At 45.4% G+C, this 26,977-nt stretch overlaps 21 non-coding genes across 21 annotated transcripts; all 21 read right to left on the bottom strand.

The window, feature by feature from the left end:
- Positions 1-248: 248 nt before the first annotated feature.
- On the bottom strand, positions 249-439 carry LOC141160697 (U2 spliceosomal RNA). Its single transcript, XR_012250451.1, has one exon. It is a non-coding gene; the product is annotated as a U2 spliceosomal RNA (small nuclear RNA).
- Positions 440-1,558: 1,119 nt separating this feature from the next.
- Positions 1,559-1,749, bottom strand: LOC141160696 (U2 spliceosomal RNA). The gene has a single exon (XR_012250450.1). It is a non-coding gene; the product is annotated as a U2 spliceosomal RNA (small nuclear RNA).
- Positions 1,750-2,863: 1,114 nt separating this feature from the next.
- On the bottom strand, positions 2,864-3,054 carry LOC141160695 (U2 spliceosomal RNA). Its single transcript, XR_012250449.1, has one exon. It is a non-coding gene; the product is annotated as a U2 spliceosomal RNA (small nuclear RNA).
- Positions 3,055-4,175: 1,121 nt separating this feature from the next.
- Positions 4,176-4,366, bottom strand: LOC141159950 (U2 spliceosomal RNA). Its single transcript, XR_012249943.1, has one exon. It is a non-coding gene; the product is annotated as a U2 spliceosomal RNA (small nuclear RNA).
- A 1,122-nt stretch (positions 4,367-5,488) lies between these two features.
- Positions 5,489-5,679, bottom strand: LOC141160694 (U2 spliceosomal RNA). The gene has a single exon (XR_012250448.1). It is a non-coding gene; the product is annotated as a U2 spliceosomal RNA (small nuclear RNA).
- A 1,120-nt stretch (positions 5,680-6,799) lies between these two features.
- On the bottom strand, positions 6,800-6,990 carry LOC141160693 (U2 spliceosomal RNA). Its single transcript, XR_012250447.1, has one exon. It is a non-coding gene; the product is annotated as a U2 spliceosomal RNA (small nuclear RNA).
- A 1,122-nt stretch (positions 6,991-8,112) lies between these two features.
- Positions 8,113-8,303, bottom strand: LOC141160692 (U2 spliceosomal RNA). The gene has a single exon (XR_012250446.1). It is a non-coding gene; the product is annotated as a U2 spliceosomal RNA (small nuclear RNA).
- A 1,114-nt stretch (positions 8,304-9,417) lies between these two features.
- LOC141160691 (U2 spliceosomal RNA) lies at positions 9,418-9,608 on the bottom strand. Its single transcript, XR_012250445.1, has one exon. It is a non-coding gene; the product is annotated as a U2 spliceosomal RNA (small nuclear RNA).
- Positions 9,609-10,728: 1,120 nt separating this feature from the next.
- LOC141160030 (U2 spliceosomal RNA) lies at positions 10,729-10,919 on the bottom strand. Its single transcript, XR_012250020.1, has one exon. It is a non-coding gene; the product is annotated as a U2 spliceosomal RNA (small nuclear RNA).
- Positions 10,920-12,042: 1,123 nt separating this feature from the next.
- LOC141159418 (U2 spliceosomal RNA) lies at positions 12,043-12,233 on the bottom strand. Its single transcript, XR_012249425.1, has one exon. It is a non-coding gene; the product is annotated as a U2 spliceosomal RNA (small nuclear RNA).
- A 1,120-nt stretch (positions 12,234-13,353) lies between these two features.
- Positions 13,354-13,544, bottom strand: LOC141160689 (U2 spliceosomal RNA). Its single transcript, XR_012250443.1, has one exon. It is a non-coding gene; the product is annotated as a U2 spliceosomal RNA (small nuclear RNA).
- Positions 13,545-14,667: 1,123 nt separating this feature from the next.
- Positions 14,668-14,858, bottom strand: LOC141159590 (U2 spliceosomal RNA). The gene has a single exon (XR_012249594.1). It is a non-coding gene; the product is annotated as a U2 spliceosomal RNA (small nuclear RNA).
- A 1,122-nt stretch (positions 14,859-15,980) lies between these two features.
- LOC141160027 (U2 spliceosomal RNA) lies at positions 15,981-16,171 on the bottom strand. Its single transcript, XR_012250017.1, has one exon. It is a non-coding gene; the product is annotated as a U2 spliceosomal RNA (small nuclear RNA).
- A 1,123-nt stretch (positions 16,172-17,294) lies between these two features.
- LOC141159789 (U2 spliceosomal RNA) lies at positions 17,295-17,485 on the bottom strand. The gene has a single exon (XR_012249787.1). It is a non-coding gene; the product is annotated as a U2 spliceosomal RNA (small nuclear RNA).
- Positions 17,486-18,607: 1,122 nt separating this feature from the next.
- Positions 18,608-18,798, bottom strand: LOC141160688 (U2 spliceosomal RNA). Its single transcript, XR_012250442.1, has one exon. It is a non-coding gene; the product is annotated as a U2 spliceosomal RNA (small nuclear RNA).
- A 1,118-nt stretch (positions 18,799-19,916) lies between these two features.
- LOC141160687 (U2 spliceosomal RNA) lies at positions 19,917-20,107 on the bottom strand. Its single transcript, XR_012250441.1, has one exon. It is a non-coding gene; the product is annotated as a U2 spliceosomal RNA (small nuclear RNA).
- Positions 20,108-21,225: 1,118 nt separating this feature from the next.
- Positions 21,226-21,416, bottom strand: LOC141159700 (U2 spliceosomal RNA). The gene has a single exon (XR_012249701.1). It is a non-coding gene; the product is annotated as a U2 spliceosomal RNA (small nuclear RNA).
- A 1,119-nt stretch (positions 21,417-22,535) lies between these two features.
- Positions 22,536-22,726, bottom strand: LOC141160686 (U2 spliceosomal RNA). The gene has a single exon (XR_012250440.1). It is a non-coding gene; the product is annotated as a U2 spliceosomal RNA (small nuclear RNA).
- Positions 22,727-23,845: 1,119 nt separating this feature from the next.
- On the bottom strand, positions 23,846-24,036 carry LOC141160685 (U2 spliceosomal RNA). The gene has a single exon (XR_012250439.1). It is a non-coding gene; the product is annotated as a U2 spliceosomal RNA (small nuclear RNA).
- Positions 24,037-25,154: 1,118 nt separating this feature from the next.
- LOC141160684 (U2 spliceosomal RNA) lies at positions 25,155-25,345 on the bottom strand. Its single transcript, XR_012250438.1, has one exon. It is a non-coding gene; the product is annotated as a U2 spliceosomal RNA (small nuclear RNA).
- Positions 25,346-26,464: 1,119 nt separating this feature from the next.
- On the bottom strand, positions 26,465-26,655 carry LOC141160683 (U2 spliceosomal RNA). Its single transcript, XR_012250437.1, has one exon. It is a non-coding gene; the product is annotated as a U2 spliceosomal RNA (small nuclear RNA).
- Positions 26,656-26,977: the final 322 nt, after the last annotated feature.

The following is a 26,977-nucleotide window of genomic DNA, read 5'->3' as shown; positions in this document are numbered from 1 at the left end:
CCAAAAGGAAGTATAGAGGGAGAGCTAGATAGATAGCATTGCATTACATTACATGGCAATGCAATGCACAGTTGTTGAAGTTGAACCAAAATGAGCTGGTCATCTGGCTTCTGCAACTTTTAACATGAAAAATCCAATGAGGAGAAGAAAAGCAAAGCCAAAGAGTCCATCCCAAAATCCGACAAACAAGCCAAATGAACAAAAAGCATTGAATTCAATTCTTTCTGATTTTAGAAACTGCATTAAAGAAGGGGTGCACCGGTCCTGGAGATACTGCAATACCAGGTCAATGCGTGGAGTGGACAGAGCAAGCTCTTTTTCCATCTCCCTGTTCTAAAAATCCATTTAATATATGGTCCCCAGATAGGGGACGTATCAGATATTAAACTGATAAGAACAGATACTACACTTGATCTTAGCCAAAAGGCCGAGAAGCGATAACCAGAATTGGTTTCCGACTACGGTGCCACCCAAGGATTCTGAAAAGTCCATTTGTGGAGATGGCCACCTGGACTCCCGTTAAGAAGACATGCTGTCAACCTCTAGATCCCTCACATGCCTGCACTTTTCGGCTTGCTGCTGCTGCAATCCACGCGTTTTAGATCTGCATAACTCCACCTCTTTTAGCACAGTACCCTCAACCCCCGGCTGTTTCCACCCGCCTCAACACCGTTGGAAGGGAGGAGAACCAATTAAGGCGGGGGGGGGGGTGGAACGAGCAGCTGTCTACCCTTAGCAGGAGGGTTGCTGATTAATTACCTCTCCTGCTGCTGCTGCTGCTGCTGGCTGTCCAGCAGCAGACTGAAGGTGGCTGCTGCTGTGCGCAGGTATATAAAGGCTCAGAGCCTATTATGACACGCGCAGCCAGCGTTCCATTGCCACATTCCGTCTACTGCAGGCGGGATACCTGGATGGCTGAATGTCACTGAGAAGCTCACAGAGACCGCCATAAGCAACAGTTTAAAAGAATGCCACAGACTAATCAACCAAACTTTTTGGGTTGGTTTCTCTTTTATAGTCTGCAGGCATTAAATGAAAGAAGTCAGTGTTCCAGCAGAGGGAGACAACGTTTCAGAAAAGGCATTGTAGCAAACCAAAAAAGAAATTTTAAGCGCAGCAGAGTAACCAGCTCACATACCTGTTAGCTCAGGTGAGTTTAAAAGGCTGCTGTTGATAACAAGGGCATTTGCTAAATAGATGGTGTGTGTGCAACAATATAGTGAAAGGTCAATTATATTGTGCAGCTTATCTCACCACCTGTAGTTATTTAGGTGAAAGCTCCAAAATGCTTGCCTAATATGTCTGTTTATCCAAAAGGAAGTATAGAGGGAGAGCTAGATAGATAGCATTGCATTACATTACATGGCAATGCAATGCACAGTTGCTGAAGTTGAACCAAATTGAGCTTGTCATCTGGCTTCTGCAACTTTTAACATGAAAAATCCAATGAGGAGAAGAAAAGCAAAGCCAAAGAGTCCATCCCAAAATCCGACAAACAAGCCAAATGAACAAAAAGCATTGAATTCAATTCTTTCTGATTTTAGAAACTGCATTAAAGAAGGGGTGCACCGGTCCTGGAGATACTGCAATACCAGGTCAATGCGTGGAGTGGACAGAGCAAGCTCTTTTTCCATCTCCCTGTTCTAAAAATCCATTTAATATATGGTCCCCAGATAGGGGACGTATCAGATATTAAACTGATAAGAACAGATACTACACTTGATCTTAGCCAAAAGGCCGAGAAGCGATAACCAGAATTGGTTTCCGACTACGGTGCCACCCAAGGATTCTGAAAAGTCCATTTGTGGAGATGGCCACCTGGACTCCCGTTAAGAAGACTTGCTGTCAACCTCTAGATCCCTCACATGCCTGCACTTTTCGGCTTGCTGCTGCTGCAATCCACGCGTTTTAGATCTGCATAACTCCACCTCTTTTAGCACAGTACCCTCAACCCCCGGCTGTTCCCACCCGCCTCAACACCGTTGGAAGGGAGGAGAACCAATTAAGGCGGGGGGGGGGGGTGGAACGAGCAGCTGTCTACCCTTAGCAGGAGGGTTGCTGATTAATTACCTCTGCTGCTGCTGCTGCTGGCTGTCCAGCAGCAGACTGAAGGTGGCTGCTGCTGTGCGCAGGTATATAAAGGCTCAGAGCCTATTATGACACGCGCAGCCAGCGTTCCATTGCCACATTCCGTCTACTGCAGGCGGGATACCTGGATGGCTGAATGTCACTGAGAAGCTCACAGAGACCGCCATAAGCAACAGTTTAAAAGAATGCCACAGACTAATCAACCAAACTTTTTGGGTTGGTTTCTCTTTTATAGTCTGCAGGCATTAAATGAAAGAAGTCAGTGTTCCAGCAGAGGGCGACAACGTTTCAGAAAAGGCATTGTAGCAAACCAAAAAAGAAATTTTAAGCGCAGCAGAGTAACCAGCTCACATACCTGTTAGCTCAGGTGAGTTTAAAAGGCTGCTGTTGATAACAAGGGCATTTGCTAAATAGATGGTGTGTGTGCAACAATATACTGAAAGGTCAATTATATTGTGCAGCTTATCTCACCACCTGTAGTTATTTAGGTGAAAGCTCCAAAATGCTTGCCTAATATGTCTGTTTATCCAAAAGGAAGTATAGAGGGAGAGCTAGATAGATAGCATTGCATTACATTACATGGCAATGCAATGCACAGTTGCTGAAGTTGAACCAAAATGAGCTTGTCATCTGGCTTCTGCAACTTTTAACATGAAAAATCCAATGAGGAGAAGAAAAGCAAAGCCAAAGAGTCCATCCCAAAATCCGACAAACAAGCCAAATGAACAAAAAGCATTGAATTCAATTCTTTCTGATTTTAGAAACTGCATTAAAGAAGGGGTGCACCGGTCCTGGAGATACTGCAATACCAGGTCAATGCGTGGAGTGGACAGAGCAAGCTCTTTTTCCATCTCCCTGTTCTAAAAATCCATTTAATATATGGTCCCCAGATAGGGGACGTATCAGATATTAAACTGATAAGAACAGATACTACACTTGATCTTAGCCAAAAGGCCGAGAAGCGATAACCAGAATTGGTTTCCGACTACGGTGCCACCCAAGGATTCTGAAAAGTCCATTTGTGGAGATGGCCACCTGGACTCCCGTTAAGAAGACATGCTGTCAACCTCTAGATCCCTCACATGCCTGCACTTTTCGGCTTGCTGCTGCTGCAATCCACGCGTTTTAGATCTGCATAACTCCACCTCTTTTAGCACAGTACCCTCAACCCCCGGCTGTTCCCACCTGCCTCAACACTGTTGGAAGGGAGGAGAACCAATTAAGGCGGGGGGGGGGGGGTGGAACGAGCAGCTGTCTACCCTTAGCAGGAGGGTTGCTGATTAATTACCTCTCCTGCTGCTGCTGCTGCTGCTGGCTGTCCAGCAGCAGACTGAAGGTGGCTGCTGCTGTGCGCAGGTATATAAAGGCTCAGAGCCTATTATGACACGCGCAGCCAGCGTTCCATTGCCACATTCCGTCTACTGCAGGCGGGATACCTGGATGGCTGAATGTCACTGAGAAGCTCACAGAGACCGCCATAAGCAACAGTTTAAAAGAATGCCACAGACTAATCAACCAAACTTTTTGGGTTGGTTTCTCTTTTATAGTCTGCAGGCATTAAATGAAAGAAGTCAGTGTTCCAGCAGAGGGAGACAACGTTTCAGAAAAGGCATTGTAGCAAACCAAAAAAGAAATTTTAAGCGCAGCAGAGTAACCAGCTCACATACCTGTTAGCTCAGGTGAGTTTAAAAGGCTGCTGTTGATAACAAGGGCATTTGCTAAATAGATGGTGTGTGTGCAACAATATACTGAAAGGTCAATTATATTGTGCAGCTTATCTCACCACCTGTAGTTATTTAGGTGAAAGCTCCAAAATGCTTGCCTAATATGTCTGTTTATCCAAAAGGAAGTATAGAGGGAGAGCTAGATAGATAGCATTGCATTACATTACATGGCAATGCAATGCACAGTTGCTGAGGTTGAACCAAAATGAGCTTGTCATCTGGCTTCTGCAACTTTTAACATGAAAAATCCAATGAGGAGAAGAAAAGCAAAGCCAAAGAGTCCATCCCAAAATCCGACAAACAAGCCAAATGAACAAAAAGCATTGAATTCAATTCTTTCTGATTTTAGAAACTGCATTAAAGAAGGGGTGCACCGGTCCTGGAGATACTGCAATACCAGGTCAATGCGTGGAGTGGACAGAGCAAGCTCTTTTTCCATCTCCCTGTTCTAAAAATCCATTTAATATATGGTCCCCAGATAGGGGACGTATCAGATATTAAACTGATAAGAACAGATACTATACTTGATCTTAGCCAAGAGGCCGAGAAGCGATAACCAGAATTGGTTTCCGACTACGGTGCCACCCAAGGATTCTGAAAAGTCCATTTGTGGAGATGGCCACCTGGACTCCCGTTAAGAAGACATGCTGTCAACCTCTAGATCCCTCACATGCCTGCACTTTTCGGCTTGCTGCTGCTGCAATCCACGCGTTTTAGATCTGCATAACTCCACCTCCTTTAGCACAGTACCCTCAACCCCCGGCTGTTCCCACCCGCCTCAACACCGTTGGAAGGGAGGAGAACCAATTAAGGCGGGGGGGGGGGGGGTGGAACGAGCAGCTGTCTACCCTTAGCAGGAGGGTTGCTGATTAATTACCTCTCCTGCTGCTGCTGCTGCTGCTGGCTGTCCAGCAGCAGACTGAAGGTGGCTGCTGCTGTGCGCAGGTATATAAAGGCTCAGAGCCTATTATGACACGCGCAGCCAGCGTTCCATTGCCACATTCCGTCTACTGCAGGCGGGATACCTGGATGGCTGAATGTCACTGAGAAGCTCACAGAGACCGCCATAAGCAACAGTTTAAAAGAATGCCACAGACTAATCAACCAAACTTTTTGGGTTGGTTTCTCTTTTATAGTCTGCAGGCATTAAATGAAAGAAGTCAGTGTTCCAGCAGAGGGAGACAACGTTTCAGAAAAGGCATTGTAGCAAACCAAAAAAGAAATTTTAAGCGCAGCAGAGTAACCAGCTCACATACCTGTTAGCTCAGGTGAGTTTAAAAGGCTGCTGTTGATAACAAGGGCATTTGCTAAATAGATGGTGTGTGTGCAACAATATACTGAAAGGTCAATTATATTGTGCAGCTTATCTCACCACCTGTAGTTATTTAGGTGAAAGCTCCAAAATGCTTGCCTAATATGTCTGTTTATCCAAAAGGAAGTATAGAGGGAGAGCTAGATAGATAGCATTGCATTACATTACATGGCAATGCAATGCACAGTTGCTGAAGTTGAACCAAAATGAGCTTGTCATCTGGCTTCTGCAACTTTTAACATGAAAAATCCAATGAGGAGAAGAAAAGCAAAGCCAAAGAGTCCATCCCAAAATCCGACAAACAAGCCAAATGAACAAAAAGCATTGAATTCAATTCTTTCTGATTTTAGAAACTGCATTAAAGAAGGGGTGCACCGGTCCTGGAGATACTGCAATACCAGGTCAATGCGTGGAGTGGACAGAGCAAGCTCTTTTTCCATCTCCCTGTTCTAAAAATCCATTTAATATATGGTCCCCAGATAGGGGACGTATCAGATATTAAACTGATAAGAACAGATACTACACTTGATCTTAGCCAAAAGGCCGAGAAGCGATAACCAGAATTGGTTTCCGACTACGGTGCCACCCAAGGATTCTGAAAAGTCCATTTGTGGAGATGGCCACCTGGACTCCCGTTAAGAAGACATGCTGTCAACCTCTAGATCCCTCACATGCCTGCACTTTTCGGCTTGTTGCTGCTGCAATCCACGCGTTTTAGATCTGCATAACTCCACCTCTTTTAGCACAGTACCCTCAACCCCCGGCTGTTCCCACCCGCCTCAACACCGTTGGAAGGGAGGAGAACCAATTAAGGCGGGGGGGGGGGGTGGAACGAGCAGCTGTCTACCCTTAGCAGGAGGGTTGCTGATTAATTACCTCTCCTGCTGCTGCTGCTGCTGCTGGCTGTCCAGCAGCAGACTGAAGGTGGCTGCTGCTGTGCGCAGGTATATAAAGGCTCAGAGCCTATTATGACACGCGCAGCCAGCGTTCCATTGCCACATTCCGTCTACTGCAGGCGGGATACCTGGATGGCTGAATGTCACTGAGAAGCTCACAGAGACCGCCATAAGCAACAGTTTAAAAGAATGCCACAGACTAATCAACCAAACTTTTTGGGTTGGTTTCTCTTTTATAGTCTGCAGGCATTAAATGAAAGAAGTCAGTGTTCCAGCAGAGGGAGACAACGTTTCAGAAAAGGCATTGTAGCAAACCAAAAAAGAAATTTTAAGCGCAGCAGAGTAACCAGCTCACATACCTGTTAGCTCAGGTGAGTTTAAAAGGCTGCTGTTGATAACAAGGGCATTTGCTAAATAGATGGTGTGTGTGCAACAATATACTGAAAGGTCAATTATATTGTGCAGCTTATCTCACCACCTGTAGTTATTTAGGTGAAAGCTCCAAAATGCTTGCCTAATATGTCTGTTTATCCAAAAGGAAGTATAGAGGGAGAGCTAGATAGATAGCATTGCATTACATTACATGGCAATGCAATGCACAGTTGCTGAAGTTGAACCAAAATGAGCTTGTCATCTGGCTTCTGCAACTTTTAACATGAAAAATCCAATGAGGAGAAGAAAAGCAAAGCCAAAGAGTCCATCCCAAAATCCGACAAACAAGCCAAATGAATAAAAAGCATTGAATTCAATTCTTTCTGATTTTAGAAACTGCATTAAAGAAGGGGTGCACCGGTCCTGGAGATACTGCAATACCAGGTCAATGCGTGGAGTGGACAGAGCAAGCTCTTTTTCCATCTCCCTGTTCTAAAAATCCATTTAATATATGGTCCCCAGATAGGGGACGTATCAGATATTAAACTGATAAGAACAGATACTACACTTGATCTTAGCCAAAAGGCCGAGAAGCGATAACCAGAATTGGTTTCCGACTACGGTGCCACCCAAGGATTCTGAAAAGTCCATTTGTGGAGATGGCCACCTGGACTCCCGTTAAGAAGACATGCTGTCAACCTCTAGATCCCTCACATGCCTGCACTTTTCGGCTTGCTGCTGCTGCAATCCACGCGTTTTAGATCTGCATAACTCCACCTCTTTTAGCACAGTACCCTCAACCCCCGGCTGTTCCCACCCGCCTCAACACCGTTGGAAGGGAGGAGAACCAATTAAGGCGGGGGGGGGGGGGGTGGAACGAGCAGCTGTCTACCCTTAGCAGGAGGGTTGCTGATTAATTACCTCTCCTGCTGCTGCTGCTGCTGCTGGCTGTCCAGCAGCAGACTGAAGGTGGCTGCTGCTGTGCGCAGGTATATAAAGGCTCAGAGCCTATTATGACACGCGCAGCCAGCGTTCCATTGCCACATTCCGTCTACTGCAGGCGGGATACCTGGATGGCTGAATGTCACTGAGAAGCTCACAGAGACCGCCATAAGCAACAGTTTAAAAGAATGCCACAGACTAATCAACCAAACTTTTTGGGTTGGTTTCTCTTTTATAGTCTGCAGGCATTAAATGAAAGAAGTCAGTGTTCCAGCAGAGGGAGACAACGTTTCAGAAAAGGCATTGTAGCAAACCAAAAAAGAAATTTTAAGCGCAGCAGAGTAACCAGCTCACATACCTGTTAGCTCAGGTGAGTTTAAAAGGCTGCTGTTGATAACAAGGGCATTTGCTAAATAGATGGTGTGTGTGCAACAATATACTGAAAGGTCAATTATATTGTGCAGCTTATCTCACCACCTGTAGTTATTTAGGTGAAAGCTCCAAAATGCTTGCCTAATATGTCTGTTTATCCAAAAGGAAGTATAGAGGGAGAGCTAGATAGATAGCATTGCATTACATTACATGGCAATGCAATGCACAGTTGCTGAAGTTGAACCAAAATGAGCTTGTCATCTGGCTTCTGCAACTTTTAACATGAAAAATCCAATGAGGAGAAGAAAAGCAAAGCCAAAGAGTCCATCCCAAAATCCGACAAACAAGCCAAATGAACAAAAAGCATTGAATTCAATTCTTTCTGATTTTAGAAACTGCATTAAAGAAGGGGTGCACCGGTCCTGGAGATACTGCAATACCAGGTCAATGCGTGGAGTGGACAGAGCAAGCTCTTTTTCCATCTCCCTGTTCTAAAAATCCATTTAATATATGGTCCCCAGATAGGGGACGTATCAGATATTAAACTGATAAGAACAGATACTACACTTGATCTTAGCCAAAAGGCCGAGAAGCGATAACCAGAATTGGTTTCCGACTACGGTGCCACCCAAGGATTCTGAAAAGTCCATTTGTGGAGATGGCCACCTGGACTCCCGTTAAGAAGACATGCTGTCAACCTCTAGATCCCTCACATGCCTGCACTTTTCGGCTTGCTGCTGCTGCAATCCACGCGTTTTAGATCTGCATAACTCCACCTCTTTTAGCACAGTACCCTCAACCCCCGGCTGTTCCCACCCGCCTCAACACCGTTGGAAGGGAGGAGAACCAATTAAGGCGGGGGGGGGGGGTGGAACGAGCAGCTGTCTACCCTTAGCAGGAGGGTTGCTGATTAATTACCTCTCCTGCTGCTGCTGCTGGCTGTCCAGCAGCAGACTGAAGGTGGCTGCTGCTGTGCGCAGGTATATAAAGGCTCAGAGCCTATTATGACACGTGCAGCCAGCGTTCCATTGCCACATTCCGTCTACTGCAGGCGGGATACCTGGATGGCTGAATGTCACTGAGAAGCTCACAGAGACCGCCATAAGCAACAGTTTAAAAGAATGCCACAGACTAATCAACCAAACTTTTTGGGTTGGTTTCTCTTTTATAGTCTGCAGGCATTAAATGAAAGAAGTCAGTGTTCCAGCAGAGGGAGACAACGTTTCAGAAAAGGCATTGTAGCAAACCAAAAAAGAAATTTTAAGCGCAGCAGAGTAACCAGCGCACATACCTGTTAGCTCAGGTGAGTTTAAAAGGCTGCTGTTGATAACAAGGGCATTTGCTAAATAGATGGTGTGTGTGCAACAATATACTGAAAGGTCAATTATATTGTGCAGCTTATCTCACCACCTGTAGTTATTTAGGTGAAAGCTCCAAAATGCTTGCCTAATATGTCTGTTTATCCAAAAGGAAGTATAGAGGGAGAGCTAGATAGATAGCATTGCATTACATTACATGGCAATGCAATGCACAGTTGCTGAAGTTGAACCAAAATGAGCTTGTCATCTGGCTTCTGCAACTTTTAACATGAAAAATCCAATGAGGAGAAGAAAAGCAAAGCCAAAGAGTCCATCCCAAAATCCGACAAACAAGCCAAATGAACAAAAAGCATTGAATTCAATTCTTTCTGATTTTAGAAACTGCATTAAAGAAGGGGTGCACCGGTCCTGGAGATACTGCAATACCAGGTCAATGCGTGGAGTGGACAGAGCAAGCTCTTTTTCCATCTCCCTGTTCTAAAAATCCATTTAATATATGGTCCCCAGATAGGGGACGTATCAGATATTAAACTGATAAGAACAGATACTACACTTGATCTTAGCCAAAAGGCCGAGAAGCGATAACCAGAATTGGTTTCCGACTACGGTGCCACCCAAGGATTCTGAAAAGTCCATTTGTGGAGATGGCCACCTGGACTCCCGTTAAGAAGACATGCTGTCAACCTCTAGATCCCTCACATGCCTGCACTTTTCGGCTTGCTGCTGCTGCAATCCACGCGTTTTAGATCTGCATAACTCCACCTCTTTTAGCACAGTACCCTCAACCCCCGGCTGTTCCCACCCGCCTCAACACCGTTGGAAGGGAGGAGAACCAATTAAGGCGGGGGGGGGGGGTGGAACGAGCAGCTGTCTACCCTTAGCAGGAGGGTTGCTGATTAATTACCTCTCCTGCTGCTGCTGCTGCTGCTGGCTGTCCAGCAGCAGACTGAAGGTGGCTGCTGCTGTGCGCAGGTATATAAAGGCTCAGAGCCTATTATGACACGCGCAGCCAGCGTTCCATTGCCACATTCCGTCTACTGCAGGCGGGATACCTGGATGGCTGAATGTCACTGAGAAGCTCACAGAGACCGCCATAAGCAACAGTTTAAAAGAATGCCACAGACTAATCAACCAAACTTTTTGGGTTGGTTTCTCTTTTATAGTCTGCAGGCATTAAATGAAAGAAGTCAGTGTTCCAGCAGAGGGAGACAACGTTTCAGAAAAGGCATTGTAGCAAACCAAAAAAGAAATTTTAAGCGCAGCAGAGTAACCAGCTCACATACCTGTTAGCTCAGGTGAGTTTAAAAGGCTGCTGTTGATAACAAGGGCATTTGCTAAATAGATGGTGTGTGTGCAACAATATACTGAAAGGTCAATTATATTGTGCAGCTTATCTCACCACCTGTAGTTATTTAGGTGAAAGCTCCAAAATGCTTGCCTAATATGTCTGTTTATCCAAAAGGAAGTATAGAGGGAGAGCTAGATAGATAGCATTGCATTACATTACATGGCAATGCAATGCACAGTTGCTGAAGTTGAACCAAAATGAGATTGTCATCTGGCTTCTGCAACTTTTAACATGAAAAATCCAATGAGGAGAAGAAAAGCAAAGCCAAAGAGTCCATCCCAAAATCCGACAAACAAGCCAAATGAACAAAAAGCATTGAATTCAATTCTTTCTGATTTTAGAAACTGCATTAAAGAAGGGGTGCACCAGTCCTGGAGATACTGCAATACCAGGTCAATGCGTGGAGTGGACAGAGCAAGCTCTTTTTCCATCTCTCTGTTCTAAAAATCCATTTAATATATGGTCCCCAGATAGGGGACGTATCAGGTATTAAACTGATAAGAACAGATACTACACTTGATCTTAGCCAAAAGGCCGAGAAGCGATAACCAGAATTGGTTTCCGACTACGGTGCCACCCAAGGATTCTGAAAAGTCCATTTGTGGAGATGGCCACCTGGACTCCCGTTAAGAAGACATGCTGTCAACCTCTAAATCCCTCACATGCCTGCACTTTTCGGCTTGCTGCTGCTGCAATCCACGCGTTTTAGATCTGCATAACTCCACCTTTTTTAGCACAGTACCCTCAACCCCCGGCTGTTCCCACCCGCCTCAACACCGTTGGAAGGGAGGAGAACCAATTAAGGCGGGGGGGGGGGGGGGTGGAACGAGCAGCTGTCTACCCTTAGCAGGAGGGTTGCTGATTAATTACCTCTCCTGCTGCTGCTGCTGCTGCTGGCTGTCCAGCAGCAGACTGAAGGTGGCTGCTGCTGTGCGCAGGTATATAAAGGCTCAGAGCCTATTATGACACGTGCAGCCAGCGTTCCATTGCCACATTCCTTCTACTGCAGGCGGGATACCTGGATGGCTGAATGTCACTGAGAAGCTCACAGAGACCGCCATAAGCAACAGTTTAAAAGAATGCCACAGACTAATCAACCAAACTTTTTGGGTTGGTTTCTCTTTTATAGTCTGCAGGCATTAAATGAAAGAAGTCAGTGTTCCAGCAGAGGGAGACAACGTTTCAGAAAAGGCATTGTAGCAAACCAAAAAAGAAATTTTAAGCGCAGCAGAGTAACCAGCGCACATACCTGTTAGCTCAGGTGAGTTTAAAAGGCTGCTGTTGATAACAAGGGCATTTGCTAAATAGATGGTGTGTGTGCAACAATATACTGAAAGGTCAATTATATTGTGCAGCTTATCTCACCACCTGTAGTTATTTAGGTGAAAGCTCCAAAATGCTTGACTAATATGTCTGTTTATCCAAAAGGAAGTATAGAGGGAGAGCTAGATAGATAGCATTGCATTACATTACATGGCAATGCAATGCACAGTTGCTGAAGTTGAACCAAAATGAGCTTGTCATCTGGCTTCTGCAACTTTTAACATGAAAAATCCAATGAGGAGAAGAAAAGCAAAGCCAAAGAGTCCATCCCAAAATCCGACAAACAAGCCAAATGAACAAAAAGCATTGAATTCAATTCTTTCTGATTTTAGAAACTGCATTAAAGAAGGGGTGCACCGGTCCTGGAGATACTGCAATACCAGGTCAATGCGTGGAGTGGACAGAGCAAGCTCTGTTTCCATCTCCCTGTTCTAAAAATCCATTTAATATATGGTCCCCAGATAGGGGACGTATCAGATATTAAACTGATAAGAACAGATACTACACTTGATCTTAGCCAAAAGGCCGAGAAGCGATAACCAGAATTGGTTTCCGACTACGGTGCCACCCAAGGATTCTGAAAAGTCCATTTGTGGAGATGGCCACCTGGACTCCCGTTAAGAAGACATGCTGTCAACCTCTAGATCCCTCACATGCCTGCACTTTTCGGCTTGCTGCTGCTGCAATCCACGCGTTTTAGATCTGCATAACTCCACCTCTTTTAGCACAGTACCCTCAACCCCCGGCTGTTCCCACCCGCCTCAACACCGTTGGAAGGGAGGAGAACCAATTAAGGCGGGGGGGGGCGGTGGAACGAGCAGCTGTCTACCCTTAGCAGGAGGGTTGCTGATTAATTACCTCTCCTGCTGCTGCTGCTGCTGCTGGCTGTCCAGCAGCAGACTGAAGGTGGCTGCTGCTGTGCGCAGGTATATAAAGGCTCAGAGCCTATTATGACACGCGCAGCCAGCGTTCCATTGCCACATTCCGTCTACTGCAGGCGGGATACCTGGATGGCTGAATGTCACTGAGAAGCTCACAGAGACCGCCATAAGCAACAGTTTAAAAGAATGCCACAGACTAATCAACCAAACTTTTTGGGTTGGTTTCTCTTTTATAGTCTGCAGGCATTAAATGAAAGAAGTCAGTGTTCCAGCAGAGGGAGACAACGTTTCAGAAAAGGCATTGTAGCAAACCAAAAAAGAAATTTTAAGCGCAGCAGAGTAACCAGCGCACATACCTGTTAGCTCAGGTGAGTTTAAAAGGCTGCTGTTGATAACAAGGGCATTTGCTAAATAGATGGTGTGTGTGCAACAATATACTGAAAGGTCAATTATATTGTGCAGCTTATCTCACCACCTGTAGTTATTTAGGTGAAAGCTCCAAAATGCTTGCCTAATATGTCTGTTTATCCAAAAGGAAGTATAGAGGGAGAGCTAGATAGATAGCATTGCATTACATTACATGGCAATGCAATGCACAGTTGCTGAAGTTGAACCAAAATGAGCTTGTCATCTGGCTTCTGCAACTTTTAACATGAAAAATCCAATGAGGAGAAGAAAAGCAAAGCCAAAGAGTCCATCCCAAAATCCGACAAACAAGCCAAATGAACAAAAAGCATTGAATTCAATTCTTTCTGATTTTAGAAACTGCATTAAAGAAGGGGTGCACCGGTCCTGGAGATACTGCAATACCAGGTCAATGCGTGGAGTGGACAGAGCAAGCTCTTTTTCCATCTCCCTGTTCTAAAAATCCATTTAATATATGGTCCCCAGATAGGGGACGTATCAGATATTAAACTGATAAGAACAGATACTACACTTGATCTTAGCCAAAAGGCCGAGAAGCGATAACCAGAATTGGTTTCCGACTACGGTGCCACCCAAGGATTCTGAAAAGTCCATTTGTGGAGATGGCCACCTGGACTCCCGTTAAGAAGACATGCTGTCAACCTCTAGATCCCTCACATGCCTGCACTTTTCGGCTTGCTGCTGCTGCAATCCACGCGTTTTAGATCTGCATAACTCCACCTCTTTTAGCACAGTACCCTCAACCCCCGGCTGTTCCCACCCGCCTCAACACCGTTGGAAGGGAGGAGAACCAATTAAGGCGGGGGGGGGGGGGGGTGGAACGAGCAGCTGTCTACCCTTAGCAGGAGGGTTGCTGATTAATTACCTCTCCTGCTGCTGCTGCTGCTGCTGGCTGTCCAGCAGCAGACTGAAGGTGGCTGCTGCTGTGCGCAGGTATATAAAGGCTCAGAGCCTATTATGACACGCGCAGCCAGCGTTCCATTGCCGCATTCCGTCTACTGCAGGCGGGATACCTGGATGGCTGAATGTCACTGAGAAGCTCACAGAGACCGCCATAAGCAACAGTTTAAAAGAATGCCACAGACTAATCAACCAAACTTTTTGGGTTGGTTTCTCTTTTATAGTCTGCAGGCATTAAATGAAAGAAGTCAGTGTTCCAGCAGAGGGAGACAACGTTTCAGAAAAGGCATTGTAGCAAACCAAAAAAGAAATTTTAAGCGCAGCAGAGTAACCAGCTCACATACCTGTTAGCTCAGGTGAGTTTAAAAGGCTGCTGTTGATAACAAGGGCATTTGCTAAATAGATGGTGTGTGTGCAACAATATACTGAAAGGTCAATTATATTGTGCAGCTTATCTCACCACCTGTAGTTATTTAGGTGAAAGCTCCAAAATGCTTGCCTAATATGTCTGTTTATCCAAAAGGAAGTATAGAGGGTGAGCTAGATAGATAGCATTGCATTACATTACATGGCAATGCAATGCACAGTTGCTGAAGTTGAACCAAAATGAGCTTGTCATCTGGCTTCTGCAACTTTTAACATGAAAAATCCAATGAGGAGAAGAAAAGCAAAGCCAAAGAGTCCATCCCAAAATCCGACAAACAAGCCAAATGAACAAAAAGCATTGAATTCAATTCTTTCTGATTTTAGAAACTGCATTAAAGAAGGCGTGCACCGGTCCTGGAGATACTGCAATACCAGGTCAATGCGTGGAGTGGACAGAGCAAGCTCTTTTTCCATCTCCCTGTTCTAAAAATCCATTTAATATATGGTCCCCAGATAGGGGACGTATCAGATATTAAACTGATAAGAACAGATACTACACTTGATCTTAGCCAAAAGGCCGAGAAGCGATAACCAGAATTGGTTTCCGACTACGGTGCCACCCAAGGATTCTGAAAAGTCCATTTGTGGAGATGGCCACCTGGACTCCCGTTAAGAAGACATGCTGTCAACCTCTAGATCCCTCACATGCCTGCACTTTTCGGCTTGCTGCTGCTGCAATCCACGCGTTTTAGATCTGCATAACTCCACCTCTTTTAGCACAGTACCCTCAACCCCCGGCTGTTCCCACCCGCCTCAACACCGTTGGAAGGGAGGAGAACCAATTAAGGCGGGGGGGGGGGGGGTGGAACGAGCAGCTGTCTACCCTTAGCAGGAGGGTTGCTGATTAATTACCTCTCCTGCTGCTGCTGCTGCTGCTGGCTGTCCAGCAGCAGACTGAAGGTGGCTGCTGCTGTGCGCAGGTATATAAAGGCTCAGAGCCTATTATGACACGCGCAGCCAGCGTTCCATTGCCACATTCCGTCTACTGCAGGCGGGATACCTGGATGGCTGAATGTCACTGAGAAGCTCACAGAGACCGCCATAAGCAACAGTTTAAAAGAATGCCACAGACTAATCAACCAAACTTTTTGGGTTGGTTTCTCTTTTATAGTCTGCAGGCATTAAATGAAAGAAGTCAGTGTTCCAGCAGAGGGAGACAACGTTTCAGAAAAGGCATTGTAGCAAACCAAAAAAGAAATTTTAAGCGCAGCAGAGTAACCAGCTCACATACCTGTTAGCTCAGGTGAGTTTAAAAGGCTGCTGTTGATAACAAGGGCATTTGCTAAATAGATGGTGTGTGTGCAACAATATACTGAAAGGTCAATTATATTGTGCAGCTTATCTCACCACCTGTAGTTATTTAGGTGAAAGCTCCAAAATGCTTGCCTAATATGTCTGTTTATCCAAAAGGAAGTATAGAGGGAGAGCTAGATAGATAGCATTGCATTACATTACATAGCAATGCAATGCACAGTTGCTGAAGTTGAACCAAAATGAGCTTGTCATCTGGCTTCTGCAACTTTTAACATGAAAAACCCAATGAGGAGAAGAAAAGCAAAGCCAAAGAGTCCATCCCAAAATCCGACAAACAAGCCAAATGAACAAAAAGCATTGAATTCAATTCTTTCTGATTTTAGAAACTGCATTAAAGAAGGGGTGCACCGGTCCTGGAGATACTGCAATACCAGGTCAATGCGTGGAGTGGACAGAGCAAGCTCTTTTTCCATCTTCCTGTTCTAAAAATCCATTTCATATATGGTCCCCAGATAGGGGACGTATCAGATATTAAACTGATAAGAACAGATACTACACTTGATCTTAGCCAAAAGGCTGAGAAGCGATAACCAGAATTGGTTTCCGACTACGGTGCCACCCAAAGATTCTGAAAAGTCCATTTGTGGAGATGGCCACCTGGACTCCCGTTAAGAAGACATGCTGTCAACCTCTAGATCCCTCACATGCCTGCACTTTTCGGCTTGCTGCTGCTGCAATCCACGCGTTTTAGATCTGCATAACTCCACCTCTTTTAGCACAGTACCCTCAACCCCCAGCTGTTCCCACCCACCTCAACACCGTTGGAAGGGAGGAGAACCAATTAAGGCGGGGGGGGGGGGTGGAACGAGCAGCTGTCTACCCTTAGCAGGAGGGTTGCTGATTAATTACCTCTCCTGCTGCTGCTGCTGCTGCTGCTGGCTGTCCAGCAGCAGACTGAAGGTGGCTGCTGCTGTGCGCAGGTATATAAAGGCTCAGAGCCTATTATGACACGCGCAGCCAGCGTTCCATTGCCACATTCCGTCTACTGCAGGCGGGATACCTGGATGGCTGAATGTCACTGAGAAGCTCACAGAGACCGCCATAAGCAACAGTTTAAAAGAATGCCACAGACTAATCAACCAAACTTTTTGGGTTGGTTTCTCTTTTATAGTCTGCAGGCATTAAATGAAAGAAGTCAGTGTTCCAGCAGAGGGAGACAACGTTTCAGAAAAGGCATTGTAGCAAACCAAAAAAGAAATTTTAAGCGCAGCAGAGTAACCAGCTCACATACCTGTTAGCTCAGGTGAGTTTAAAAGGCTGCTGTTGATAACAAGGGCATTTGCTAAATAGATGGTGTGTGTGCAACAATATACTGAAAGGTCAATTATATTGTGCAGCTTATCTCACCACCTGTAGTTATTTAGGTGAAAGCTCCAAAATGCTTGCCTAATATGTCTGTTTATCCAAAAGGAAGTATAGAGGGAGAGCTAGATAGATAGCATTGCATTACATTACATGGCAATGCAATGCACAGTTGCTGAAGTTGAACCAAAATGAGCTTGTCATCTGGCTTCTGCAACTTTTAACATGAAAAATCCAATGAGGAGAAGAAAAGCAAAGCCAAAGAGTCCATCCCAAAATCCGACAAACAAGCCAAATGAACAAAAAGCATTGAATTCAATTCTTTCTGATTTTAGAAACTGCATTAAAGAAGGGGTGCACCGGTCCTGGAGATACTGCAATACCAGGTCAATGCGTGGAGTGGACAGAGCAAGCTCTTTTTCCATCTCCCTGTTCTAAAAATCCATTGAATATATGGTCCCCAGATAGGGGACGTATCAGATATTAAACTGATAAGAACAGATACTACACTTGATCTTAGCCAAAAGGCCGAGAAGCGATAACCAGAATTGGTTTCCGACTACGGTGCCACCCAAGGATTCTGAAAAGTCCATTTGTGGAGATGGCCACCTGGACTCCCGTTAAGAAGACATGCTGTCAACCTCTAGATCCCTCACATGCCTGCACTTTTCGGCTTGCTGCTGCTGCAATCCACGCGTTTTAGATCTGCATAACTCCACCTTTTTTAGCACAGTACCCTCAACCCCCGGCTGTTCCCACCCGCCTCAACACCGTTGGAAGGGAGGAGAACCAATTAAGGCGGGGGGGGGGGGGGTGGAACGAGCAGCTGTCTACCCTTAGCAGGAGGGTTGCTGATTAATTACCTCTCCTGCTGCTGCTGCTGCTGCTGGCTGTCCAGCAGCAGACTGAAGGTGGCTGCTGCTGTGCGCAGGTATATAAAGGCTCAGAGCCTATTATGACACGCGCAGCCAGCGTTCCATTGCCACATTCCGTCTACTGCAGGCGGGATACCTGGATGGCTGAATGTCACTGAGAAGCTCACAGAGACCGCCATAAGCAACAGTTTAAAAGAATGCCACAGACTAATCAACCAAACTTTTTGGGTTGGTTTCTCTTTTATAGTCTGCAGGCATTAAATGAAAGAAGTCAGTGTTCCAGTAGAGGGAGACAACGTTTCAGAAAAGGCATTGTAGCAAACCAAAAAAGAAATTTTAAGCGCAGCAGAGTAACCAGCTCACATACCTGTTAGCTCAGGTGAGTTTAAAAGGCTGCTGTTGATAACAAGGGCATTTGCTAAATAGATGGTGTGTGTGCAACAATATACTGAAAGGTCAATTATATTGTGCAGCTTATCTCACCACCTGTAGTTATTTAGGTGAAAGCTCCAAAATGCTTGCCTAATATGTCTGTTTATCCAAAAGGAAGTATAGAGGGAGAGCTAGATAGATAGCATTGCATTACATTACATAGCAATGCAATGCACAGTTGCTGAAGTTGAACCAAAATGAGCTTGTCATCTGGCTTCTGCAACTTTTAACATGAAAAATCCAATGAGGAGAAGAAAAGCAAAGCCAAAGAGTCCATCCCAAAATCCGACAAACAAGCCAAATGAACAAAAAGCATTGAATTCAATTCTTTCTGATTTTAGAAACTGCATTAAAGAAGGGGTGCACCGGTCCTGGAGATACTGCAATACCAGGTCAATGCGTGGAGTGGACAGAGCAAGCTCTTTTTCCATCTCCCTGTTCTAAAAATCCATTTAATATATGGTCCCCAGATAGGGGACGTATCAGATATTAAACTGATAAGAACAGATACTACACTTGATCTTAGCCAAAAGGCCGAGAAGCGATAACCAGAATTGGTTTCCGACTACGGTGCCACCCAAGGATTCTGAAAAGTCCATTTGTGGAGATGGCCACCTGGACTCCCGTTAAGAAGACATGCTGTCAACCTCTAGATCCCTCACATGCCTGCACTTTTCGGCTTGCTGCTGCTGCAATCCACGCGTTTTAGATCTGCATAACTCCACCTCTTTTAGCACAGTACCCTCAACCCCCAGCTGTTCCCACCCGCCTCAACACCGTTGGAAGGGAGGAGAACCAATTAAGGGGGGGGGGTGGAACGAGCAGCTGTCTACCCTTAGCAGGAGGGTTGCTGATTAATTACCTCTCCTGCTGCTGCTGCTGCTGCTGCTGGCTGTCCAGCAGCAGACTGAAGGTGGCTGCTGCTGTGCGCAGGTATATAAAGGCTCAGAGCCTATTATGACACGCGCAGCCAGCGTTCCATTGCCACATTCCGTCTACTGCAGGCGGGATACCTGGATGGCTGAATGTCACTGAGAAGCTCACAGAGACCGCCATAAGCAACAGTTTAAAAGAATGCCACAGACTAATCAACCAAACTTTTTGGGTTGGTTTCTCTTTTATAGTCTGCAGGCATTAAATGAAAGAAGTCAGTGTTCCAGCAGAGGGAGACAACGTTTCAGAAAAGGCATTGTAGCAAACCAAAAAAGAAATTTTAAGCGCAGCAGAGTAACCAGCTCACATACCTGTTAGCTCAGGTGAGTTTAAAAGGCTGCTGTTGATAACAAGGGCATTTGCTAAATAGATGGTGTGTGTGCAACAATATACTGAAAGGTCAATTATATTGTGCAGCTTATCTCACCACCTGTAGTTATTTAGGTGAAAGCTCCAAAATGCTTGCCTAATATGTCTGTTTATCCAAAAGGAAGTATAGAGGGAGAGCTAGATAGATAGCATTGCATTACATTACATGGCAATGCAATGCACAGTTGCTGAAGTTGAACCAAAATGAGCTTGTCATCTGGCTTCTGCAACTTTTAACATGAAAAATCCAATGAGGAGAAGAAAAGCAAAGCCAAAGAGTCCATCCCAAAATCCGACAAACAAGCCAAATGAACAAAAAGCATTGAATTCAATTCTTTCTGATTTTAGAAACTGCATTAAAGAAGGGGTGCACCGGTCCTGGAGATACTGCAATACCAGGTCAATGCGTGGAGTGGACAGAGCAAGCTCTTTTTCCATCTCCCTGTTCTAAAAATCCATTTAATATATGGTCCCCAGATAGGGGACGTATCAGATATTAAACTGATAAGAACAGATACTACACTTGATCTTAGCCAAAAGGCCGAGAAGCGATAACCAGAATTGGTTTCCGACTACGGTGCCACCCAAGGATTCTGAAAAGTCCATTTGTGGAGATGGCCACTTGGACTCCCATTAAGAAGACATGCTGTCAACCTCTAGATCCCTCACATGCCTGCACTTTTCGGCTTGCTGCTGCTGCAATCCACGCGTTTTAGATCTGCATAACTCCACCTCTTTTAGCACAGTACCCTCAACCCCCGGCTGTTCCCACCCGCCTCAACACCGTTGGAAGGGAGGAGAACCAATTAAGGCGGGGGGGGGGTGGAACGAGCAGCTGTCTACCCTTAGCAGGAGGGTTGCTGATTAATTACCTCTCCTGCTGCTGCTGCTGCTGCTGGCTGTCCAGCAGCAGACTGAAGGTGGCTGCTGCTGTGCGCAGGTATATAAAGGCTCAGAGCCTATTATGACACGCGCAGCCAGCGTTCCATTGCCACATTCCGTCTACTGCAGGCGGGATACCTGGATGGCTGAATGTCACTGAGAAGCTCACAGAGACCGCCATAAGCAACAGTTTAAAAGAATGCCACAGACTAATCAACCAAACTTTTTGGGTTGGTTTCTCTTTTATAGTCTGCAGGCATTAAATGAAAGAAGTCAGTGTTCCAGCAGAGGGAGACAACGTTTCAGAAAAGGCATTGTAGCAAACCAAAAAAGAAATTTTAAGCGCAGCAGAGTAACCAGCTCACATACCTGTTAGCTCAGGTGAGTTTAAAAGGCTGCTGTTGATAACAAGGGCATTTGCTAAATAGATGGTGTGTGTGCAACAATATACTGAAAGGTCAATTATATTGTGCAGCTTATCTCACCACCTGTAGTTATTTAGGTGAAAGCTCCAAAATGCTTGCCTAATATGTCTGTTTATCCAAAAGGAAGTATAGAGGGAGAGCTAGATAGATAGCATTGCATTACATTACATGGCAATGCAATGCACAGTTGCTGAAGTTGAACCAAAATGAGCTTGTCATCTGGCTTCTGCAACTTTTAACATGAAAAATCCAATGAGGAGAAGAAAAGCAAAGCCAAAGAGTCCATCCCAAAATCCGACAAACAAGCCAAATGAACAAAAAGCATTGAATTCAATTCTTTCTGATTTTAGAAACTGCATTAAAGAAGGGGTGCACCGGTCCTGGAGATACTGCAATACCAGGTCAATGCGTGGAGTGGACAGAGCAAGCTCTTTTTCCATCTCCCTGTTCTAAAAATCCATTTAATATATGGTCCCCAGATAGGGGATGTATCAGATATTAAACTGATAAGAACAGATACTACACTTGATCTTAGCCAAAAGGCCGAGAAGCGATAACCAGAATTGGTTTCCGACTACGGTGCCACCCAAGGATTCTGAAAAGTCCATTTGTGGAGATGGCCACCTGGACTCCCGTTAAGAAGACATGCTGTCAACCTCTAGATCCCTCACATGCCTGCACTTTTCGGCTTGCTGCTGCTGCAATCCACGCGTTTTAGATCTGCATAACTCCACCTCTTTTAGCACAGTACCCTCAACCCCCGGCTGTTCCCACCCGCCTCAACACCGTTGGAAGGGAGGAGAACCAATTAAGGCGGGGGGGGGGGTGGAACGAGCAGCTGTCTACCCTTAGCAGGAGGGTTGCTGATTAATTACCTCTCCTGCTGCTGCTGCTGCTGCTGGCTGTCCAGCAGCAGACTGAAGGTGGCTGCTGCTGTGCGCAGGTATATAAAGGCTCAGAGCCTATTATGACACGCGCAGCCAGCGTTCCATTGCCACATTCCGTCTACTGCAGGCGGGATACCTGGATGGCTGAATGTCACTGAGAAGCTCACAGAGACCGCCATAAGCAACAGTTTAAAAGAATGCCACAGACTAATCAACCAAACTTTTTGGGTTGGTTTCTCTTTTATAGTCTGCAGGCATTAAATGAAAGAAGTCAGTGTTCCAGCAGAGGGAGACAACGTTTCAGAAAAGGCATTGTAGCAAACCAAAAAATAAATTTTAAGCGCAGCAGAGTAACCAGCTCACATACCTGTTAGCTCAGGTGAGTTTAAAAGGCTGCTGTTGATAACAAGGGCATTTGCTAAATAGATGGTGTGTGTGCAACAATATACTGAAAGGTCAATTATATTGTGCAGCTTATCTCACCACCTGTAGTTATTTAGGTGAAAGCTCCAAAATGCTTGCCTAATATGTCTGTTTATCCAAAAGGAAGTATAGAGGGAGAGCTAGATAGATAGCATTGCATTACATTACATGGCAATGCAATGCACAGTTGCTGAAGTTGAACCAAAATGAGCTTGTCATCTGGCTTCTGCAACTTTTAACATGAAAAATCCAATGAGGAGAAGAAAAGCAAAGCCAAAGAGTCCATCCCAAAATCCGACAAACAAGCCAAATGAACAAAAAGCATTGAATTCAATTCTTTCTGATTTTAGAAACTGCATTAAAGAAGGGGTGCACCGGTCCTGGAGATACTGCAATACCAGGTCAATGCGTGGAGTGGACAGAGCAAGCTCTTTTTCCATCTCCCTGTTCTAAAAATCCATTTAATATATGGTCCCCAGATAGGGGACGTATCAGATATTAAACTGATAAGAACAGATACTACACTTGATCTTAGCCAAAAGGCCGAGAAGCGATAACCAGAATTGGTTTCCGACTACGGTGCCACCCAAGGATTCTGAAAAGTCCATTTGTGGAGATGGCCACCTGGACTCCCGTTAAGAAGACATGCTGTCAACCTCTAGATCCCTCACATGCCTGCACTTTTCGGCTTGCTGCTGCTGCAATCCACGTGTTTTAGATCTGCATAACTCCACCTCTTTTAGCACAGTACCCTCAACCCCCGGCTGTTCCCACCCGCCTCAACACCGTTGGAAGGGAGGAGAACCAATTAAGGCGGGGGGGGGGGTGGAACGAGCAGCTGTCTACCCTTAGCAGGAGGGTTGCTGATTAATTACCTCTCCTGCTGCTGCTGCTGCTGCTGGCTGTCCAGCAGCAGACTGAAGGTGGCTGCTGCTGTGCGCAGGTATATAAAGGCTCAGAGCCTATTATGACACGCGCAGCCAGCGTTCCATTGCCACATTCCGTCTACTGCAGGCGGGATACCTGGATGGCTGAATGTCACTGAGAAGCTCACAGAGACCGCCATAAGCAACAGTTTAAAAGAATGCCACAGACTAATCAACCAAACTTTTTGGGTTGGTTTCTCTTTTATAGTCTGCAGGCATTAAATGAAAGAAGTCAGTGTTCCAGCAGAGGGAGACAACGTTTCAGAAAAGGCATTGTAGCAAACCAAAAAAGAAATTTTAAGCGCAGCAGAGTAACCAGCTCACATACCTGTTAGCTCAGGTGAGTTTAAAAGGCTGCTGTTGATAACAAGGGCATTTGCTAAATAGATGGTGTGTGTGCAACAATATACTGAAAGGTCAATTATATTGTGCAGCTTATCTCACCACCTGTAGTTATTTAGGTGAAAGCTCCAAAATGCTTGCCTAATATGTCTGTTTATCCAAAAGGAAGTATAGAGGGAGAGCTAGATAGATAGCATTGCATTACATTACATGGCAATGCAATGCACAGTTGCTGAAGTTGAACCAAAATGAGCTTGTCATCTGGCTTCTGCAACTTTTAACATGAAAAATCCAATGAGGAGAAGAAAAGCAAAGCCAAAGAGTCCATCCCAAAATCCGACAAACAAGCCAAATGAACAAAAAGCATTGAATTCAATTCTTTCTGATTTTAGAAACTGCATTAAAGAAGGGGTGCACCGGTCCTGGAGATACTGCAATACCAGGTCAATGCGTGGAGTGGACAGAGCAAGCTCTTTTTCCATCTCCCTGTTCTAAAAATCCATTTAATATATGGTCCCCAGATAGGGGACGTATCAGATATTAAACTGATAAGAACAGATACTACACTTGATCTTAGCCAAAAGGCCGAGAAGCGATAACCAGAATTGGTTTCCGACTACGGTGCCACCCAAGGATTCTGAAAAGTCCATTTGTGGAGATGGCCACCTGGACTCCCGTTAAGAAGACATGCTGTCAACCTCTAGATCCCTCACATGCCTGCACTTTTCGGCTTGCTGCTGCTGCAATCCACGCGTTTTAGATCTGCATAACTCCACCTCTTTTAGCACAGTACCCTCAACCCCCGGCTGTTACCACCCGCCTCAACACCGTTGGAAGGGAGGAGAACCAATTAAGGCGGGGGGGGGGGGGTGGAACGAGCAGCTGTCTACCCTTAGCAGGAGGGTTGCTGATTAATTACCTCTCCTGCTGCTGCTGCTGCTGGCTGTCCAGCAGCAGACTGAAGGTGGCTGCTGCTGTGCGCAGGTATACAAAGGCTCAGAGCCTATTATGACACGCGCAGCCAGCGTTCCATTGCCACATTCCGTCTACTGCAGGCGGGATACCTGGATGGCTGAATGTCACTGAGAAGCTCACAGAGACCGCCATAAGCAACAGTTTAAAAGAATGCCACAGACTAATCAACCAAACTTTTTGGCTTGGTTTCTCTTTTATAGTCTGCAGGCATTAAATGAAAGAAGTCAGTGTTCCAGCAGAGGGAGACAACGTTTCAGAAAAGGCATTGTAGCAAACCAAAAAAGAAATTTTAAGCGCAGCAGAGTAACCAGCTCACATACCTGTTAGCTCAGGTGAGTTTAAAAGGCTGCTGTTGATAACAAGGGCATTTGCTAAATAGATGGTGTGTGTGCAACAATATACTGAAAGGTCAATTATATTGTGCAGCTTATCTCACCACCTGTAGTTATTTAGGTGAAAGCTCCAAAATGCTTGCCTAATATGTCTGTTTATCCAAAAGGAAGTATAGAGGGAGAGCTAGATAGATAGCATTGCATTACATTACATGGCAATGCAATGCACAGTTGCTGAAGTTGAACCAAAATGAGCTTGTCATCTGGCTTCTGCAACTTTTAACATGAAAAATCCAATGAGGAGAAGAAAAGCAAAGCCAAAGAGTCCATCCCAAAATCCGACAAACAAGCCAAATGAACAAAAAGCATTGAATTCAATTCTTTCTGATTTTAGAAACTGCATTAAAGAAGGGGTGCACCGGTCCTGGAGATACTGCAATACCAGGTCAATGCGTGGAGTGGACAGAGCAAGCTCTTTTTCCATCTCCCTGTTCTAAAAATCCATTTAATATATGGTCCCCAGATAGGGGACGTATCAGATATTAAACTGATAAGAACAGATACTACACTTGATCTTAGCCAAAAGGCCGAGAAGCGATAACCAGAATTGGTTTCCGACTACGGTGCCACCCAAGGATTCTGAAAAGTCCATTTGTGGAGATGGCCACCTGGACTCCCGTTAAGAAGACATGCTGTCAACCTCTAGATCCCTCACATGCCTGCACTTTTCGGCTTGCTGCTGCTGCAATCCACGCGTTTTAGATCTGCATAACTCCACCTCTTTTAGCACAGTACCCTCAACCCCCGGCTGTTCCCACCCGCCTCAACACCGTTGGAAGGGAGGAGAACCAATTAAGGCGGGGGGGGGGGTGGAACGAGCAGCTGTCTACCCTTAGCAGGAGGGTTGCTGATTAATTACCTCTCCTGCTGCTGCTGCTGCTGCTGGCTGTCCAGCAGCAGACTGAAGGTGGCTGCTGCTGTGCGCAGGTATATAAAGGCTCAGAGCCTATTATGACACGCGCAGCCAGCGTTCCATTGCCACATTCCGTCTACTGCAGGCGGGATACCTGGATGGCTGAATGTCACTGAGAAGCTCACAGAGACCGCCATAAGCAACAGTTTAAAAGAATGCCACAGACTAATCAACCAAACTTTTTGGGTTGGTTTCTCTTTTATAGTCTGCAGGCATTAAATGAAAGAAGTCAGTGTTCCAGCAGAGGGAGACAACGTTTCAGAAAAGGCATTGTAGCAAACCAAAAAAGAAATTTTAAGCGCAGCAGAGTAACCAGCTCACATACCTGTTAGCTCAGGTGAGTTTAAAAGGCTGCTGTTGATAACAAGGGCATTTGCTAAATAGATGGTGTGTGTGCAACAATATACTGAAAGGTCAATTATATTGTGCAGCTTATCTCACCACCTGTAGTTATTTAGGTGAAAGCTCCAAAATGCTTGCCTAATATGTCTGTTTATCCAAAAGGAAGTATAGAGGGAGAGCTAGATAGATAGCATTGCATTACATTACATGGCAATGCAATGCACAGTTGCTGAAGTTGAACCAAAATGAGCTTGTCATCTGGCTTCTGCAACTTTTAACATGAAAAATCCAATGAGGAGAAGAAAAGCAAAGCCAAAGAGTCCATCCCAAAATCCGACAAACAAGCCAAATGAACAAAAAGCATTGAATTCAATTCTTTCTGATTTTAGAAACTGCATTAAAGAAGGGGTGCACCGGTCCTGGAGATACTGCAATACCAGGTCAATGCGTGGAGTGGACAGAGCAAGCTCTTTTTCCATCTCCCTGTTCTAAAAATCCATTTAATATATGGTCCCCAGATAGGGGACGTATCAGATATTAAACTGATAAGAACAGATACTACACTTGATCTTAGCCAAAAGGCCGAGAAGCGATAACCAGAATTGGTTTCCGACTACGGTGCCACCCAAGGATTCTGAAAAGTCCATTTGTGGAGATGGCCACCTGGACTCCCGTTAAGAAGACATGCTGTCAACCTCTAGATCCCTCACATGCCTGCACTTTTCGGCTTGCTGCTGCTGCAATCCACGCGTTTTAGATCTGCATAACTCCACCTCTTTTAGCACAGTACCCTCAACCCCCGGCTGTTCCCACCCGCCTCAACACCGTTGGAAGGGAGGAGAACCAATTAAGGCGGGGGGGGGGGGTGGAACGAGCAGCTGTCTACCCTTAGCAGGAGGGTTGCTGATTAATTACC

Source organism: Phyllobates terribilis, unplaced genomic scaffold (assembly GCF_046119375.1).
Source record: "Phyllobates terribilis strain yellow unplaced genomic scaffold, ASM4611937v1 Scaffold_8__6_contigs__length_399053987, whole genome shotgun sequence".
Lineage (NCBI taxonomy): Eukaryota > Metazoa > Chordata > Amphibia > Anura > Dendrobatidae > Phyllobates > Phyllobates terribilis.
The sequence above is the reverse complement of the archived record's forward strand: the minus strand, read 5'-3'. Positions and strand labels throughout refer to the sequence as shown.